The sequence below is a fragment of the Vicugna pacos genome, chromosome 15 (assembly GCF_048564905.1).
Source record: "Vicugna pacos chromosome 15, VicPac4, whole genome shotgun sequence".
Classification (NCBI taxonomy): domain Eukaryota; kingdom Metazoa; phylum Chordata; class Mammalia; order Artiodactyla; family Camelidae; genus Vicugna; species Vicugna pacos.
In genome coordinates, this window is record NC_133001.1 from 14127273 (window position 1) to 14136981 (window position 9709).

Below are 9709 nucleotides of genomic sequence, written 5' to 3' on the forward strand. Positions count from 1 at the left end.
CAAGTTCGTCCTTCTCTATGGCAGGACAGAAGCATAGAGCATGGTCTTCCTTGTCTGGGCCCCGGGCCCACTCCTGTCGGCCCTCTGGACATCCCCATTGCCAGCACACTGCATACCTTGGCTGGTGCCCCCAGTTTTGTTTGTGGAAATTCTCCCCATCACTCCAGGGCCAAGCTCAGTGCCCATCCGTGAAACCTCCGCACCTCCTCTTTTGGAGGGTTCTGCCTCTGCCAAGGCACTTAGCAAGACCTGCCATATCTCAGGCTAGCTGTGCGCCCTTGCTTCCTGTGCCACCCTCTGCTGGTCTGAAAAACAGCCACCCTGTGATGTTCATCTTTGCCAGAGGTCAGTTCTTGGGCCAAATCCTGCCCACTGCCTGTTTGTGTAAGTTTCATTGGAACAAAGTCATATTCATTGATTTGTGTGTTGTCTGTGGCTACTGTCCTACTACAGTGGCATAGAGACCATCTGGCCCTCAAAGTTTAAAATATTTGCTCTCTGGCCTGTGACAGAAAAAGCTTATTAAACCTCGATCTTTGCAAACCATGCAATGTTTAGAACAGTGTCTGACCATAGTTGAGTTCAGGTCATTGTCTCTGTGCTCAGGGCCTTGCACAGACTGGGACGTACAGCCCTGGAAATGAATACCATACAGGTGCAGGGGTGGGGGTCCCAAGGACACAGAGCACTGGAGGTGGGGGTGCGAGGGCCGAAGAGGGCAGAGGAGTCGGAAAAGTCACACAAGAGTGGATGACTTCAGAGCTTTTAAGACCTGGGAGGAGGCTTAGATGTGGACCTTCTGGCCCAAGGGCCTGGTTTTACAGATGTGAAAGCTGAAATACGGAGAGGGGAAGTGATTCTTGTTAAGGCAAGAGTGCGTATAGCACAGAGGGTTCAAAGCTTGGCTCTGCAACTAGCCCGCCTGAGTTTGAATCCTGGCTCCTGTAACCTTGGGCGAGTTCCCGAAGCTCTCTGTACCTCAGCTTGATGAGAGTAATAACTAAACTTTTCTCATGCAACAGCGGGGATTAAAGGAGTCCAGACATGTGAAGCACTTAAACAGTTCTACGGCGTTAAAGAAATGTGCAAATGTTAGCTCCAGCTAACATGACAGCAGCAAGGCCAAAATCTAGGCCTCTGCCTGGTGTGGGGTTTGAGCTTGGGCCATTAAGCAAAGTGGTGACCTCCTATCTAATGCGGAAGGCACCTTCTGTGGGGGCATCACCGATTCCTAACGCCACGTGGTCGTCATGGCGCTCAGCTATGCATTTACAGAGGACACTGCTGGGAGCTTGAGTGGCAATCTGAGGTCCCAGAGTCCCTATAGTCTCTTCTGTCTTTGCTTTTAATGTCCGTTTGCTCCTCTTGGAAAGGAATCTTAACCGAGTCTGGTGTAATGGTCCCCAGGGCTACCACTTCCTGAGCGCTCACGCATGCCAGGCACCACTAAGTGCTGTGTGCGTGATCTCACGGACTCTGTCCCGGCCCTTCAAGGTTTGTCTTACCACCTTCGCTTTGCACAGGAGGCTGTTGAGGCTCAGAGAGGCTAAGCAGCCTCCCAAAGTTCACACGTCCCAGTTTGAGCTTTACCTTTTCCCCTTGCCTGACCTTGGACGCGCTGCCCACCCCTCCTCTTCTCCACCAGGGTGTGGCTGCCTCCTGACACACCAAGGCATTACCCCGAGGGACAAGAGAGGAAGATGTCCCAGTGGGGCCAGCAGTGAACCATGAGTTGGGACTGCTTTTACAGGACTGAAGTCACTGTGTGACCTCAGGCTGGCCACTTCCCTTTTAAGGAACACAGTTGGCTCAGTGGCAAAGGAAGGAGGCAGGACTAACTTCATGCCACATGCTTCGGGCCGTGGTTCTTCTTGGCTACAAGTTAGAATCATGGGGGCCTCTGCCAGCATCTCTGGGCACGGACCCCCAGGCCTCGGGGATTTTATAAAAGCTCTCAGGTGGGAGGAGAGCCACTGCTCTAACTTCTCCGGAGCCAGGCTTCCAGGCTTCTGGGATGCCGGGGCGTGCACATAGCCGGAAGGCGCACATGCGGTCATTGTCCCTGGAGCTGGGAACCCCCTCGTGGCAGGCTGACTGCCCCCCCCCCCCCCCCCCCGCCTCACAGCCCGCCCGCGGCCTCCCTCTCCCTCTTTCCCTCCCTCCTCAGGCAGAGCGGCCAAGCTGCCAGCTGCTAGCAAGGCCTATTGTTCAGCGGTGACAAGAAATGGCTGCAGGAGCCCAGGCCCAGGAAAGGCTGGAGACAGAAGGGGGAGGGGTGGGCCGAGCTGGGGAAATGTGTCCCAGCACGGGCTTCTCAGGGGCTTGGCCTGCCTGCCTGGAAGCCGGAGCCCAAACACACCAACAGACCTTTTCACACTTGTCTTCTCAGGATGTCATCAGTGGAGGACGTGCATGTCACTGTTTTTTGTGTGTTAGTGTTACCCAGTCAGGCTGCCTCTAGAAAAGGATTTATGGTCACTTGTCTCCCGGCTGAGTGCCGAAAACAGTGCCAGGTGGCCGAGTGCTTTTGAAATGGTGGTTTTCGAAGTCAGTCCAATCCACGCGCTCGTGGGGAGTGCTGCCTCCTTGGGCCTGGAGAGGCTCCAGGCATGGTGATAATCATCCTGGACATGTGTGTATAGCTCAGTGGTGTAGGAAGCATTCGTTTGATTCTCAGGGCAGCATCCTTGGGAAAGCTGACGTCCACGGAGAGCCCAAGGCTGCTGAGCGGAGGAGTCCGGGCAGGGCTGTAGACCCAGGCTCTGGACTCCTACCTGCATTACCTTCTGGTGCTTCCGAGCTTAAAGAAACCAGCCAGAAACTTAGTTATGAAAAATAAGGGTCAACAGCCGGCTATGGGGCTAGAAGTGACATCTTCTCTTGGAGCTTTGTAACAGACTCAGCGGGAGCTGAAGCCATTCAGAGCTTCCATTCTGTCCTTTCTGTCCCTGAGCACCTCCCTCCCCTCCACACACACGCTCCCAGGGTTGAGGGGAGCAGAAGGGGCTCAGGTAAGGGGGCCGGTAATGCCCTTCCCCAGGTTCTAGGCTGTTAGGCATGGGTCAGTTGTGACCCATGGAGCCATCCCAAATACTCAACCTAAAAGCAAGTTAGGTTCTCAGAGGGTCAGCCCAGCCCTGAGACAAATCCCAAGTTTTTCCTTCCCCCAGATTGCTGCTCCTAAGTCTTACCAGTGTAGACCTGCTGTCCCCCTGCCCGTGTGCTGGTCTCTACCTCCCTGCCCTACCTTCCCTCCCACCCTCCTCAATCTCTGACTCTCAGCCGCTCTATCTCCCTTCTCTTCCCTTTTGGTCTCTCTCGGCCTCCGTCCGTCTCCTACTTTACTACTTGAAGCCAGCTTTGCTACCACAGTCGCCAGATGACACAGGCCTCTCCGCCCTGCGGTCTTCTCACTCCTCAGAGGTCCAGGGCTTCTGGGTCACCAGGCAAGGGTCCCCGGAGCCCCTTGAGAGGGGCTCACCTGCTGGTCCAGGGCTCTGAGTATGTGACCTCCCCACCCGGGGCCGTCCAGCCTCCCAGCTGTGGGTCATTTGAGAAGAGTTTTCCAGCTATTTTTCCAGGTTGACCTGAGCAGCTCTGACTGGATTGAGTACAACGGGGCTACGAGCGTGGAGGGAGATTCTAGGCACCAGGGAGGGGCTTCCCGGGCTGGCTGAGCTGGTGGGGTGCCGGGAACTGGGGTAGGTGGGCTGCGAGGAAAGGTGTCCCCCTGGGAGAGGAACAGGAGCTGTGGCGCTGGCAGGAAGTGGGCAGCAGAAGAGGCTTGGCCAAGCAAACAGACTGTGCAGTGTGGGCAGGGGCTGCTTGGGACCCTGACTGAGGGCTGACAGGTTGGGGCTGAGAGCCAGTTCCCTCAGGGAGATGGAGGAGGGGGTCACTATCTTCTGTAAAGCTGGACACTGGGGTGGGCCTTGTCGCCACCTGCTCACTCATCCAGACAGGGAAACTGAGGCCCAGAAAAGTTAGGCAAGTTGTCCAAGGCAGCACAGCTGGTAACTGGGGGTCTGCATGTGCCTATGGGCTTCTGTTTGGCATGACGTTGACCCATCACACTGCTGTCCTGGGGGCCTAAGCCACACTGTGGGTCATTGTGCAGACACTGCCCTGCAGAAAGCTTGGACATGATCTCTAGCTGTCTCAGGGCTGGCTCAGAGGGGAATGAGAGGCCAGGAATAGGTTCTGGTCCCCAAATGCTAGCAGTCAGCCTCCCCAGCCTGCCAGGCCCTCAGCTTGGCTAAAGGGAAGAATAGGATGGGCAAGAGAGGACCTTTGGAGGCCAGAAGGGCTCCCATCCGCTACGACTGATCCTTGCAGGTCATAACACACAGAGGATAGAGCCCTTTCCAGCTAGAGACAGCCTGTGAGCTTGTCTGATGGCAGCAGCGGCATCAGGAAGACTGTGGCGGTGGCAGCTTCAGGTAAGGGAGCCCTGTGGTCCACTCGTTCTTTCATTCAGTGAGCTTTTACTGTCTCGTCCCTGAGTGTCCTCATCACAGTAGATGGTGCCTGCATTTTTGATGTTGTTGAGCTTTTTTTTTTTTCCCTTAACAGAGACACTGGGGATTGAACCCAGGGCCTCGTGCATGCCAGGCACACACTCTACCATTGAGCTATACCCTCTGCCCCACTTTTTAAAAATTGATATAGTAGGTTTACAATGTTGTGGGGCCTGCATTTCTAACAAACTTCTAGGAGCTGCCAGTTCATGCACCACGCATTAAGTAGCCAAGTGTTAAATTATGTTACTCACTCCTGAGCTCTAAGCGTTTGACAGGCTTTCTTGGAATGAAATCCAAAGTTCTTGTCATGGCTTTTGGGACCCCTGCTACTTCTCCAACCCTACATCTCCGCCTCCCCATCACCTTTGCTCCAGCCCCACCAGCCATCTGTTCTCCCCTCACACGTTGCTTCCTCATCACGCACCTCCCTGTGTTTATTTGATGCTAGTATCTCCCTCACCCAGCCGTAGTGGAATCTGTGTTTTTTGAGGCTGTCTCCCAGTGCCTGGTATAGAGGCCGACCCTTAGTAACCACCTGCTGAAGGAACGGGTGGACTAAATCCTGCTGGGTGCCGGGCTCCAGGACTGAACGGAGCAGACTGGTGCCTGCCCTCTGGAATCCACAGCCTTGTTCCCCAGGAGGAGGCAGGGATGGGCCAAGAAATCGAACAGGCATGGTGAAAATTTCCTGATCTCTTCCTGTGTCTGCCCTGAGTTGTTTCCCATGAAGTATCTCATTTAATCCTCACTACAGCTCAGCAAGGCAGTCGCTGTCATAAATGATCAATATACCTACTTTCTGTTGTTCTTTAGGGCTCCACTTTCTCTCCCCTGGGCCAGTGGCCTGAGTGTCTCACCCTGTCCTCCCCCAGGGCCAAAGCTGGGGGGCCTGCACGGAGGGTTGGAGAAGAGGCCAGCCCTCCATCCCCTCCTCTTCTGTGCTCCCAGGCTGGCCCCAGGCATTTGAACCAGCCACTGCCCCCCTACACTGGTGAGGGTTGGGAGGGGTGAGAAGGAGGGCAGGTCAGGTTGGCTCCTTCCTAGAGGGAGGGGGGAGGCCTGGGAGCATCATCCCAGGCCAGATAACTGATGGACGTGATTTGAGGAAATGGTGTGCGTGCTGGTCTTGCTGCCAGGTAAGAGATACTTCCCATCCCCAGTCGAGGGGGTTTTGTGCTTCGTCAGGACCGCCCCCTCCCCCACCACCTGAAGGGCTTCGCTGGGGAGCAGAGAACATCTGCTGGCAGCTGGTGCCGAGGGAGAGGGGCTGCCTGGCCTCACTCTGAAGGAGAGGGGAGTAGGCAGCAGAAATCTTTTTAAATTTATTTTTAAAGATGTTTTTGTTAATAGACTTTATTTTTAAGAGCATTTTTAGGTTTACTGAAAAATTATGGAAGAAAGGACAGAGTTCCCATATAAGTTCCTCTTCCTGCGTCATCAAGTTTCCCATTATTATTTTGCATTAATGTTTTATGTTTGTTACAACTGATGAGCCAATATTGATACATTATTATTATCTAAAGTCTACAGTTGACATTAAAGTTCACTCTCTGTGCTGTACCTTTGGGTGGGTTTTGACAAATGCATACTGTCACATGTCCACTGTTACACTGCCTTAACATCCTCTCTGTTTCTCCTGGTCATCCCTCCCCTCTCCTTCTGAGCCCCTGGCAACCACTGTTTCTAATGTCTCCCTAGTTTTGCCCTTTCCAGAATGTCATATAATTGGGATCATACAGCATGGAGCCTTTTTATGTTGGCTTCTTTCACTTAGCAATACACAGGTAAGGTTCCTCCATGTCTTTTCTTTTCTTTTTTTTTTTTTTCCCTCCATGTCTTTTCATAGCTTTTTAGTGCATTTCTTTTCATTACTGAATAATATTCCAGTGTTCCAGGCACACCACAGTTTGTCTATCCACCCATTCACCTATTGAAGGACATCTTGGTTTCCTCCAGTTTTTGGCAGTTATGAATAATGCTGCCATAAACATTTGTGTGCAGCTTTTTGTGTGGACATAGTATTTCAGTTCCTTTGGATAAATAATCTACAAGCATGACTGCTGGATCCTATGGTTAAACGTATTCTTAGCTTTGCAAGAAACTGCCAAACTGGCATCCAAAATGACTGTGCCATTTGGCATTCTCACCAGTAAAGAATGAGAGTTCCTGTTGCTCCACATCCTAACCAGCATTTGGTGCTGCCAGTGTTTTGATGTGTGTGGTGATATCTCATTATTGCTTTAATTTGCAATTCCCTAATGATATATGATGTTTACAGTCTTTTCATATGCTTATTTGTCATCTGTATATCTTCTTTGGTGAGATATCTGTTCAGATCTTTTGCCCATTTTTAAATTAGGTTGTTTACTTAATGTTGAAAAGTTCTTTCTATATTTCGTATATCAGTCCTTTATCAGATATGTATTTTGCCAAGATTTTCTCCCAGTCTGTGGCTTTTTTTTTCATTCTCCTAGTAGTGTCTTTCACAGAGCAAAAATGTTAAATTTTAATAAGTTCCGATTTATTATTTTCATGGATCATACTTTTGATATTTTACCTAAAAAGCTATCACCAACCTAAGGTCATCTAGATTTTTGCCTATGTTATCTCATAGAAGTTTTAAATAGTTCTGCATTTTACATGTAAGTCTATGATCTGTTTTGAGTTAATTTTTGTGAAGAGCATAAGTTCTGTGTCCAGATTCTTTCAGTGTGTGTGTGTGTGTGTGTGTGTGTATGAATGGCCATTTGTTCCAGTACCATTTACTGAAAACACTATCCTGTCTCCATTGAATTGCCTTTGCCCTTTTGTCAAAGATGAATTGACTGTATTTGTGTGGATCTATTTCTGGGCTCTGTTGTCTTCCATTTAAATTTATTTTTATTTCTTTTGAGGGTGAGGCAATTAGGTTTATTTATTTTTATTTATTTATTTATTAATTTATTAATGGAGGTACTGGGGATTAAACCCAGGACCTCATGCATGCAAGCAAGCACTCTACCACTGAGCTATGTCCTCCCCACCCTGCTTGCTATCTTGATTGCTGTAGCTTTATAGCAAGTTTGGAAGTTGGGTAGTCAGTCCTCCAAATTTGTTTTTCTTCTTTAATATTTTGTTGGCTGTCCTGGGTCTTTTGCCACTCTGTGTAAACTCTAAAGTCAGTTTGTCAATATCCACAAACTAACCTGCTGGAATTTTGATTGAGATTGTGTTTTCTCTCCTGGAGCATATAAACCTCCTGATGGTAGGGACCTTGTCTTGGTCAATAAGCTCCTCGGAGACCAGATGGTCTGGGGGCCCCAGATACCTGCCCCCTACCCCTACCCCAGGGAGGGGGAAGCTACCCCATTGCCCCTGAAACTTGACTGATGTCATATTTCCAGCCAGCCCTCTGGTTGGGAACAGAGCCTGATTTACCTGAGAGAACAATAGGGAAACATGATATTTTCCCCTATGTGTTGAGGACCAAATTCAAAGCCTCCCTGATGATATGGCAGAACAGCAGCATGGGTTGTTCAGAAAAGGGATCCTACTGGAGGCAGAGAGGACTGGGTGGGAACCAGCTGTGCCCCAGCTACCACTTCCTCCAGCTTGTCCCCCCTCAACACCGAATACCTTATACCAACTGTGTTCCCTTAGCTCCTGCTCTGATCCATAGCATTTAGTGGCTGCCTAAGGCTATGAGGAAATATGCAAACCCCTTTTTAGGCTTTCGAGGCCCTGCTTTCTACTGTCCCACTGACTCTTCCAAAAGTCCCCTTCTAGGATGTCCTCCACCCCTCCCCACCTACAGGGCCCTGCCCATCCTCTGGACTCAGCCACACCCCCTCTGGGAACCCTCCCTGACTGCCCCTGCACACAGGCTCCTGGGAGCCTCCTGTCAGCACCCCTGTTAGCTTGCTCAGCTCACGGGGTGTTGAGGATCGCTGGGGCCCATTTCAGAGCTCAGGCTCCAAAAGAAAAGGGACTGAGTCCAGGGACTGTGAGCGCCAGCTGGCTGCTGAGTGTGACTTGTTGGAAGGGGAAGGAGGGAAGACCGAGGGGCCTCCCAGCGGGAGAGGACCTTTGTCTCCCTCTTGGTGGGACCAGACCCCTAAGAGCATACCAGCTCAGAGAGGTGGGGCGCAGTGCCCTGGAGGGGGGTCCATGCAGCAGTCCCTGCCCCCACACCCCTTCCTCCCCCAGTGTGGAGCCAGCCAAGTTGACTCAAGTGGCAGGAAAAATGTCCCCCCCCTTCCAAGCTGCTGCACATCTGTGCCCAGACAAAGCCAGCTATTAATCCTAGCTTTTGTGTGAGTGTTTGGGTGTTGAATTCCACTTGGATCTGCCGGCTTTTGGAAGGGGAGATTGGAGGGGATTTAGTGACAATAAAAGGAACCCACTGAGGAGAATGGGAGGGGCCAGGGCAGCTAAGAAACCCAAGTGCATTCACGCCGAGCCTGGTCAAGGCTCCTGGGAGCCCAGCGTCAGCCAGAGCCTAGCAGGGCTCCCAAATTCCCAGGGTCTGAGTCACAAAAAGGGGCCACTCCCCAGGAGAAAAACAGCAGCTTCACGGGCTTGCTTTCCACTCCAGATGCTGCCTGGGCCTCGGCCCCAGCCTGACAGGACCCGGGCACTGCCCCGGCACTGCCTCTTTCAGACTAGGGCAGCCCATTACCCAGAGAAGTCCGGGATGGGGAGAGACTGGACATAGGGATCAGGGGGAAGGCTGGAGCCCCAGGGGCTGAGTCCAGATCAGGAAGAGCACCAAAGTCACCAGGAGTCCCCAGCTGAGTCAACAGCACGGCAATAAGGGCAGAGGGCCTGAGGCAGTGGGCTGCCTAGGGGTTTGGGTCTGGCTCTCCTGAGGAGTCCATGGGCACCAGGTCCAGGGAATTCAGCCCCCACAAACCCTAACTCTGGCAGAGGCATCAAACACTCAGAATAGCCCAAGACAGGGTCATGGGGTGTGTGTGTGTGTGTGTGTGTGTGTGTGTGTGTGTGTGTGTGTGTGTGTGTGTGTGTGCCTGTGTGTCTGTGTCTGTCTGTCTGTCTGTCTGTTGATTCTGAAGAGGAAGACCTGCAGCCTCTGGCAGGTGTTATTTGACTAGTTAATTTAGGAGAAGCTCAGCTTTGTTACTAGATTAATAGGAGAGCAGCCTGGGGTGTGAACTGAAACCCCCTGATCTGCCCCTGCCCCTCCTGCTTTG

The 9709-nt window shown here is 51.8% G+C and overlaps 1 non-coding gene across 1 annotated transcript; it reads right to left on the reverse strand.

Moving 5' to 3' along the window:
• Positions 1-4569: 4569 nt before the first annotated feature.
• On the reverse strand, positions 4570-4642 carry TRNAA-GGC (transfer RNA alanine (anticodon GGC)). The gene has a single exon. It is a non-coding gene; the product is annotated as a tRNA-Ala (tRNA).
• Between the last annotated feature and the right edge of the window lie 5067 nt (positions 4643-9709).